This window comes from Lycium ferocissimum, chromosome 12 (assembly GCF_029784015.1).
Source record: "Lycium ferocissimum isolate CSIRO_LF1 chromosome 12, AGI_CSIRO_Lferr_CH_V1, whole genome shotgun sequence".
Lineage (NCBI taxonomy): Eukaryota > Viridiplantae > Streptophyta > Magnoliopsida > Solanales > Solanaceae > Lycium > Lycium ferocissimum.
In genome coordinates, this window is record NC_081353.1 from 30,707,309 (window position 1) to 30,717,600 (window position 10,292).

Below are 10,292 nucleotides of genomic sequence, written 5' to 3' on the forward strand. Positions count from 1 at the left end.
GATTGTTGTGTCATAGTTGCGGATTACGGAAAAAAATATTGCGCACTTTTTTTGTGCACAAATGGCTGCCCTTTTTTTTTCTTTTTCTTTTTTTTAATTTTTTTTTTATTAATTAATTGTTAATTGTTTGTTAGGTAATTGTTTATTTGTTGATCATTTATTTGTTAATTGTCGGATTAACTAATTATTTATTAATTAGTTATTAAATATTTGTTAATAGTATGATAATTCTGATGCTAGCTAATTGTTAATTGTATGATAATGAATTGTTAATCTTTATATTTTTATTTATGAAAATATTTGTTAATGTAGGATTGAACATCCTTAGTTTAGATTTTAACATCCTTAGTTAAACGTTAATACCCTTGAGATAATATTTGTTAGTTAATGGTATTTAATCCTTAGGTTAGGCTTGAACATCCCCAGTTTAAGATTTAAAATAGCATTAATATAATATTAGTTAGTTAATTGTAGTTAGTATAATAATTAATTAACAATTATCCGCAAATTTAGATAGTTAATATAATTTTCTGTTAAAGTCTTAGTTAGTATAATTGAACATCTTTAGTTTAGGTTTGAACACTTAGGTTAGGTCTGAACATCTTTAGTTTAAGATTAAACATCCTTAGTATAATTTTTCGATAAAAGATTACATAATTAATATTACATGTTAATGATTAATTAATAATGCGTAAAACAGATACGACACCTCCATGGATCCCGCCCCCCTTCATCCGAGGCCCTTCGAGCTAGAGGTGTTTCACCTACAGCAACAGCATAGGTCCCAGCTAGTATGGGATTCAAATGTAGATCCCACCCGCTTGATCTGTCCCAAGTTTATGGAGCAAGCATGGGATATTTTAGCAGCTCGTCCCCCATATCCTCGCGTCATATAGATACTATATTAGGGTGGTATCTAGAGTTGCATCGTTGTTGGTCGCGTACATCATGACAGGGCTCTTGTGACGGTCATGATTGAGCGATGGCGACCGGAGACCCATACATTTCATCTCTGTTTTGGTGAGGCCACCATTACCTTTCAGGACGTGAAGGTCATTTACGGTCTCTGGGTATATGGACGCGCTTTTTATATTCAAGAGCCCCAGCAGATACTGTCGTATCGGCAGGAGTTGACTAGGCTCATTGGTTTCGAGCCGCAGTCGCATGATATATGGGGACAGAGTCGGTTGTCAATGTATTCCCTCTTCGATCACTTGTGCCTCATAGACATGCAACATCCAATTACACAGGACACACCTCATAGATATGCTCATTGGTTGAGCTTGTGTCAACTCGATCGAGGAGAACGAGGCTTAAATTGGGTCGTCCATGTTAATAGAAGTGCATCTAGACCGTAAGATTTGAAATACCAGTTGTTTTTCTGAAATTTTCACTTAGTACCACATCGGTAGTTTAGGACTTTGAATGAATTTTTGGGGTTCTATTTATAGAACCCTAACCCTCCATTAAACAAGTTTTCACAACATCAGAGCCCGAATTTGAGTATTTAAAATCGAGATTTAGGCTTACAGTAAAATTTTAAAGATTTAGCCTTTTTAGGGTTCGAGTATTCCTTAGTTCTAAATTATTTGTCTTTTTTTTTTTTCCTTTCTGTGTGGATTGAATTGGAGATTTGGAAGCACGAAGGCTCCAAAATCCATTCTTGGCAAGGTTGTGCCCAAAAAGGTAATGCTCTCTCTTGTTGTTATTTTTCAGTTAGTTTTTGCTTCAATGTAGTCCTTATTTGGTTAAATGACCAGTTTAGATTTTGGTTTATATCTGTTTGTCCTGAAATTTTGTTTGAAACTTTGTTTGTGTGCATGATTGTGGCCCTAGAATATGCTTAAAATTCAACTTCTGTTCATATTTGTCATAACTTGTTATCAAAACTAGGGCTGGACATAAATACCGAAAATCGAAAAACCGAACCGAACCGAACCGAAATTTCAACAAACCGAACCGAACTAGTTTGGTTTGGTGTTTGGTGTTCACCATCAAAAAACCGAAACCGAAATAGCCGAACCGAAGTTTGATAAAACCGAACCGAAAAACTGAACGCGCACCGAAATTTAATATATTACCCAAAAAAAAATTAAAATAGTCCAGGCCCATTAAGTTTAAAGCAAAAAAAACCCAATTGTAATAAGTCCTTTTTTTGCATTTGTATCGCTAATTTTCCACTTCAATTGAGAAAATTAAATATCCTTAACAAAGAAAGGTAACTAGGGTGTGTTTTTAGGATTAATGTATGTCCTTTATGTGTTTTCTTAATTATTCTTACGGTATGTATATAACACCTAGTAATCCTATATCATGATTATAGTTTTCTGTTCTTGTGTATCCTGTTTGTTTGATTTTGATTTCAATTTATCAGTTTTATATTTTATTGCTTTTGAGAATATGAATTAGTGTCAATGGACTTGCTTCTAATATTATATCAAAAAAACCGAATTGAAAAAATCGAAACTGAACCGAACCAAACTTTAAAAAACCGAAACCGAAAGAACCGAATTGAACTAGTGTGGTTCGGTATTCGTTGTCCACCTTCAAAAAATCGAACCCGAAATAGCCAAGCCGAAGTTTGATAAAATCGAACCGAAAAACCGAACACCCACCCCTAATCAAAACCATGAATCTGAGGTAGTTTGTTTGAATGCTAGTGTTTACCCTAATCCTTGTCTGACCCTGCTTAAGTTACTCTTATTACTCAAATAATCAATATACTGATAGATGTCTATTTGAATATCAGCTTTAATGGTATGATTAGTTAATTTGAATGAGGTAATGCCTGAGTACCTCTCAGAAGATGTCAGAATCATTGTTTGATCACTGGTTCCCTTAATATGATTGTGGAACTTGACAGAGATAACCAGGTTGGTTCTAAATGATGCTATTTGACTATATACAAACCCTCTAAAACTGCTAATGCATTTGTGATTGCGGGAAGGACATTTGAACTCTTTAGTCTTGGCGATCCACAATTCTCACGTGGACTAACTTTTGAGGTTGAGTTGGGCTCCAAGTACACTTTTTAATCGAGGGCTTTCCCCTTTAATGAGTCATATACGATGCAAACTCACAATAACCGGAACTGTAAAATAAATATCGGACATTGAGTGAGGAAAAAAAAAACAGTATCACTTACTTTGATGTCTAATCTTTACCAATATCTGCAATGCCCTTTCCGTAATGGACCATGCATAAATCAGTGGCACATATGGGGTTCCATTGATTAATGTACGTACAATTTGGTAGTGGTGATCATAATTAAATTTTCATTTAAATAATTGAGGTCAATCCTTGTCATGAATTAATTCGACAAAATGATCACGTAACTTCGGAAAAAAAGGGAACTCTCCTCTCTATTTTTTTTTTCTTGATTCAGAAAGTAGTACATAAGAAAGAATAGCGATCATTTATTAAAAACACGATATTCATGAGTTACTACTTATTCACTTATCAGGGTATATTTTTCAAACTTGTGTGGAAAATTATAGGTGCATTTGCGTTTAATATTTTACACTGTATGCCAATTGTGGCAAAATATTTACCCATTTTAACCCATCTTTTTTTAATTACCCGTATACCCATTTTTTTCCTCTTCAGTTTTTTACCAGTCTTATACATTATTATATACTTTTATACAAGGTTTATACATTGTCTACAGTAGATGTATAAATTTATATATTGTTGTATAATATTGTATACTAGTCTTATATATTATTATACACTTTTATACAAGGTGTATACATTACCTACAGTAGGGGTATAAATTTGTGTATTGTTATATAAAGGTGAATATTCAAGTTGGGCCATGAAATGTTGGGCTGTAAGTTTGTAATTTAAAATTTGACCCATAAATATGTAATTTTGACCCATAAATTGTTTATAAGTGAAATTTAGCTTTTTTTTGCGCGGAGTGCCCTTCTTTTGGGGTGGTCTTTAAATTTTGCCCCTCATATTTGTGGTCTTTAAACTATGCCCCTCATATTGCTGGTCTTTAATTTTTGCCCTTCGCATTGCAACTTTGAGCTTTCGCCGAAATCATGAGGTTCGAGTTCGAACCCCGCTCAAGACAAATTAAAAAAAAAATCGCAAGACAAGGTTTGGGTCACGTGTATGCGGACCAGATACTTTTTTGTTAAGGAATTACAAATTTTATACGGACCCGTGCATACTCATACCTTATGGGCAAGACTTGCATAAGTATGCCGGTCGCATAACTTTGATAATTCCTTCACAAAATTATCTTGGTGGGGCATACTTTTAACGGGCAAACTTTTATGCTTGGGACCGGCATAACTTTGTGAAGGAATTATCAAAGTTATGCGACCCAAGATACTTATGCCAAGTTCCCCATAAGGCATAAGTATCTTCCGGCATAACTTTGGTAATTCCTTCACAAAGTTACGCCGGTGTATACTTTTAATGGGCAAACTTTTATGCGTTTGATCAAGATAAACTTGTGAAGGAATTATCAAAGTTATGCGGACCCGCATACTTATGCCAAGTCCGCCCACAAGGCATAAGTATGCGGTCCGCATAACTTTGGTAATTCCTTCACAAAGTTGTATGCCGCTGGGGCATAAATAAATTTAAACTCGCCTTGCGAATTTTTTTTTTTTTTTAAAATTTTGATCGCAGCGTGAGTTAACCTGGAACCTATGGGTTTTAGCTAAATGGTTAATATTTAAAGATCTCAAATATGAGGGGCAAAATTTAAAGACCACCCCAAAAGAAGGGCAATTCTGCGAATTGCCCGAAATTTAGCATCCATAATATCTGAAGTTATCAACTCAACTAATTTGGGTTCGATGAGTCAAGGTTATCGATGCGACTAATTTAAATTTACGTTGAAAAAGTTTGTTAAGAAAGATAATACTCTCTTTAAACCGAAAGCTTAGTGGTAAATGATAGCTTATTGTTCGATAAAGAAAGGTGGAAAGGGATAAGGGTTAAATCAATGTCCATGTCACGTTAGAGCAGATATTTATAAATTTGAGATGAAGACAATTCCACGTAAATATTTATGTGCATTCAATATTTATATCAAATTAGTTAATGAGAACTATATAAATTTATACATAATTTTTTTACTATTACTTTAATTTATAATTATTGAAGTTAAATATTTATACTTTGAACAATGCATATATGTACCTTCCCTTGGATCTGTGTAAATATGTAACGTCGTTATTTTTGTTTGTTTGTATATGACATGCTATGCTAGATATTTTCAAGAAAGAATATTCTGTGCTCATGAATCTTTGATAAGAATACAATGTGAATTATTGATCTTATACTGAATCATGTGATTCTGATCATAGTAAAAACAACTTTCCAGATAAGCCCAAAATTCCAACTTGTCATTTGCAGCATAAATATCCAAGATCCACATGTCTGATCCTTTGGTCGATGGGCCAGCAATTGCGGAGGCTAATCCGCTAATATAGTGAATATAAGTTACTCCCTCCGTTTTATAATAAGTGTCACTTTAATTAAAAAAAATTATCACATAATAAGTACTATCTTAAGAAACTAAAATATAAATTAACTAGCTTTTTTCAATTCTACTCTTATACAAAAACTGATAAGCTAAAGTAACATCTAAATGATGATTGAAAAAGTCACATAATAACTTAGATTATTGGATTCAATGCAAAAGGTTTACTATTTACAGAGACGCTTATAATCAAGAGGAAAAAGTAATTTATTTTTATTTTTATTATATAGGGGTAATTTGGTAAACTTCATATTGCATTATTGGTTTCCTAATATGCGTGTTTTTTTACTAAAGTGACACTTGGGACGGAGAGAGTATAAGTTTATTCATATTAATATTTTATTATTGAAGATCGCTAATTTTCGACGGACATTTTCAATGAAATTAGTTGAAATATAACTCGTCTATAACGTTTACGATAAATTATCCGCCAAAAATCTCTTATCGACTGGTCAAATTATAATTCGTTAAAAATCCTTTACCAATTGGCCAAATTATAATTCGTCAAAAATGCCTAACTGACAAGCAAAGCCAAACTTCGACAAAGCATCTTTCGGATATTAGCGACTTTGTAGTAGTGATTTCAGTTCAAATTAATCCTATATACATACTCCTCCGTCTAATTTAAGTGTCTCAGTTTGATTAGGCATAAAATTTAAGAAATAGAGAGATTTTGAATCTTCTGGTGCTATATCAAAAATGTGTATAATGCACTAAAATGTCCTCGGTATGGTTTTAAACTTGTCACCTAATACATTAGAATTGTCAATTTATTAAATATAGAAAGAGATATTTTTTTGAAACAAACAAAAAAAACATTTAAATGGGGACGAAGTGAGTATTAAAAAGTTTATAAGACAACTATAAATAAGAGATCCAAATATTTTAGTAAATCGAATGGATTGTGAAAATAATTAAAGTCGGATCCATATGTTCAAACCTTTGTTCCACGCGCCTCTGTTGTCAAATCCTTAAAAATGTTTTTGCTTAAAAAACACAAAATGGAAACTAACAAAAACGATTCTTAGATATTCCTGTTCATGTGATTCAAGGACCATTTAGCTAAAGACAAAAAAGTAGATGAAAAGTTTTCTTATTTTCTTGTTTCTTCGGACTTGTGATCGGGGGCGAATTAGAGATTTAGAGTTTATGAATTTAGAATTAAATTCTTTTGAGTTAATGAGTTCTAAATTTATAATTTACATATATTAAATTGAATTTTTAGATAATACATGATTGATAAAAAAAAATGAATTTTTTACGCCTAACTGAATCTCAAAAACTAGTTCATGAGGAAAAAGATTGTTTAAGACTATATAAGGAGACGAAGAAACTACACCTCATTGATGTGGGACTCATTGATGTGGGACTCAACACCCTCGCCCATGCCCAAGACTAGACATCTAAAACGTGAACAATATAAGATGGGGGGCTCAATATCAAATATAGAAGGAATTGAAGCAAGGGTGGAGCCAGCACTATATTTAAAAAAAAAAAGTAATTTGCGGAGGTTGAAAGTTGCAATTCGTGGGGGGTTTAGCCTCCTCAAGCAATTAGTGGAGGCTAAAACCCCCGCGAATTGTAACTTTCAAGCTCTGCAAATTACCTCTTTATTTATAGTGATGTAAAGGGCAAAGGGCAAAGGGCAAAGGGGGTGCATCCGAATCCATTTCGGTAAAAATTACAATGTATATGCAATGTTATATATATATATATATATATATATATATATATATATATATATATATATATATATATATATTGAACTTTCTTAGCTTCTTCGTGCGTTTACTTCTTTATATTTTTGAATCCCTTCATTAAATGTTCTGGTTTCATCACTGAATTGAAACTTGGTTCTAATATCATGATAAATAAATCAATTTTGAACGTAACTTAGATCCAAAGTTTAGCTAGTCCATGGGAGGAAATTGCAGCTTATATTTGTTGATCAGAAAATCAGGCTAAAGTACAGTACGGCTGTTTTTTTTTGTTTTTTCGGTAGATGCATTGTTGGAAAAAGGATTCAGTGACTAAATATGATACTAGTACCACAAAAAGTGATACTCCTTTCGCATAAAAAAGAGTGTCCGTTTAACCTTTTTTCTTGGATCAAAAAGAGTATTCATTTATCAAATCAAGAAAGAATTAACTTTATTTTTTCCAGATTTGCTTCTATTAAATGTTATGTGATCAAATCCCAATACTTATTTAATTAGGAACAGTTTAGTCATATCACATATTTTTATCTAGGAGTTAGTATTTTCTTAAGAGATGTGCAAATGAATAAGTGAACACTCTTTTTGATCCGGAAGGAATAATTAATGGTAATTGCAGGCAGTGTTTCAGAAAGTGTCATTATATGGGGAGAATCTAACAGTTCAAGCTACTAGTGATATTGTCCGTTTCGAGTTTAGCTCCGCACAACTTTAAAACATGATATTAAAATCTAAGGCTTATTTCTTTTATATACTGTTTTTTTATTTTATTTTTTTATTTTTGGTATTTCACCGATGTGCGATTTGCTCAAGGTATTACATAAACTGGCTTAGAGATTTAGCGTCCTTATTAAAGTTTGGCCAAATCATCTAAGGCTCACCTATAGACTCAGTTGAACGCTGAGGTTGGCACCATCGTCACTCAAGATTGGGTGCGGAGTGATTATGATACAATCTGTAACACCCTTGACTTGGCGTTCATATAAAAAATATCCATTGAGTCCTGTCGTTCGATACATTTCATGTCATTCATATAAAGGAGTGTCATTAGGAATAAAATGAGAATATTGAATTTAAAAAACTTAGTAGTAAACATAGAAAATGATGTTCATTTTAATTATACTAACCGAAAAATAAGATACATAAATGTTTTCGTTTGATGTGTGTGCTGATTAGAATTGATTGAGAAATGACGATATTGGAGTGAGAACAATACTAAATTTGTACTCATACAATGCGTCAGAGAGATGAAAATAACACTTGTATCGAATGAAGGCAATGTTTGTACATGTTATCCCCAAAGGAATGGGAACTATAGGGCCTAACATATCCTGATGATTGTGGTGAGATGTATAAGTTTTTTTCACTTATAATAAAAAAAATTAGATTCTGACTTTCGAAATTGATATTCTTCTTCTTATAAAGTTGTTGAGTTCCACATTTGTTGTGAGAAAGGAGTTTGGACACATTATAAGGTCTTGGCACATAGGCGGATTCAAAATTAATTTGATTTTTATGGGTTCCTACAATGACTTCATTTACTAGGTTATAATCAAATATTTAGTAGATTTCTTAGTACATATACATTTCTAGACAAAAACTATTGTGTTCCCGTGAATCCACATGTCATACAAGTTGAATCATAGCTGCAAGAATGCTCACCTTCGCCTATCTTTCCTATCTTTAGGGTTGAGTTAGCTCCACGGTCCATTTTCTTTTCATAATATCAGGGTCAGGTCCATCTCAGTTCATAGTTTACCTGCTGTTGGCCCCTCATCAAATGTTGTTTCATGCTCCAGATAATTTAGTCTTGAGCGTGTTGGTGGTTGAGTTGGGCTCCACGTACATTTTTTAATCAAGTAGCTAGCTAGGTCTATTCCCCTATAATGAGTCATATACGTTGCAAATTCAAAATAACCGGAAATGTAAAACAAATGTTGGACATTGAGCGAGGGAAAAAAAAAAACAGTATCACGTACCTTGAAGTGTAATCTTTACCAATACAATGCCCTTTGCCCCTTTCCGTAATGAACCATGCATAAATCAGTGGCACATATGGGCTTCCATTAATTAATGCACGTACAATTTAGTCGTGGTGATCATAATTACATTTTAATTTAAATTATTTAGGTCAATCATTTTCACGAAGAAATTCGACAAAATGATCACGTAACTCGGAAAAAAGCGAACTCTCCTCTCTATTTTTTATTTTCACGATGAAGTTCGACAAAATGATCACGTAAATATTTAACGTCGTCGTTGTTGTTTGATTATATATGACATGCAGTGCTAGATATTTTCAAGAAAGAATATTCTGTGCTCATGAATCTTTGATAAGAATACAATGTGAATTATTGATTCAAATTATTAATCTTATACAGAATCATGTGATTGTGATAATAGTAAAAACAAATTTCCAGAGAAGCGCAAAATTCCAACTTGACATTTGCAGTATAAATATCCAAGATCCACGTCTAATCCTTTGGTCGATGGGCCAGCAATTGCGGAGGGGAATATAGTGCATAAGTTATAAGTTTATTCTATAATATTTTACTATTAAAAATCGCTAATTTTCAACGGAAATTTTAATGAGATTAGTTGAAATATAGCTCGCCGATAATGTCTACGACAAATTATCCGCCAAAAATTCTTTACCAACTAGACAAGTTATAGTTCGTTAAAAATCCTTTATCAATGGGCCAAATTATAATTCGTCAAAAATGCCTAACTCACAAGCAGAGCCAAATTTCGACAAAGCATCTGTCGGATATTAGCGACGTTGTAGTAGTGATTTCAGTTCAAATTAATCCTATATACATACTCCTCCGTCTAATTTAAGTGTCTTAGTTTGACTAGGCATGAAATTTAAGAAACAAAGAGAGATTTTTGAATTTTATGATCCTATATTAAAGGTCTGTACAATGCACTAATATGTCCTCAGCTCGGCATGGTTATAAACTTGTCACGTAATATGTTAGAATTATCAACTTAATAACTATAGAAAGAGGTACTCTTTTTAGAACAGACAAAAAAATACATTTAAATTGGGACGAAGAGAGTATTAAAAAGTTTGT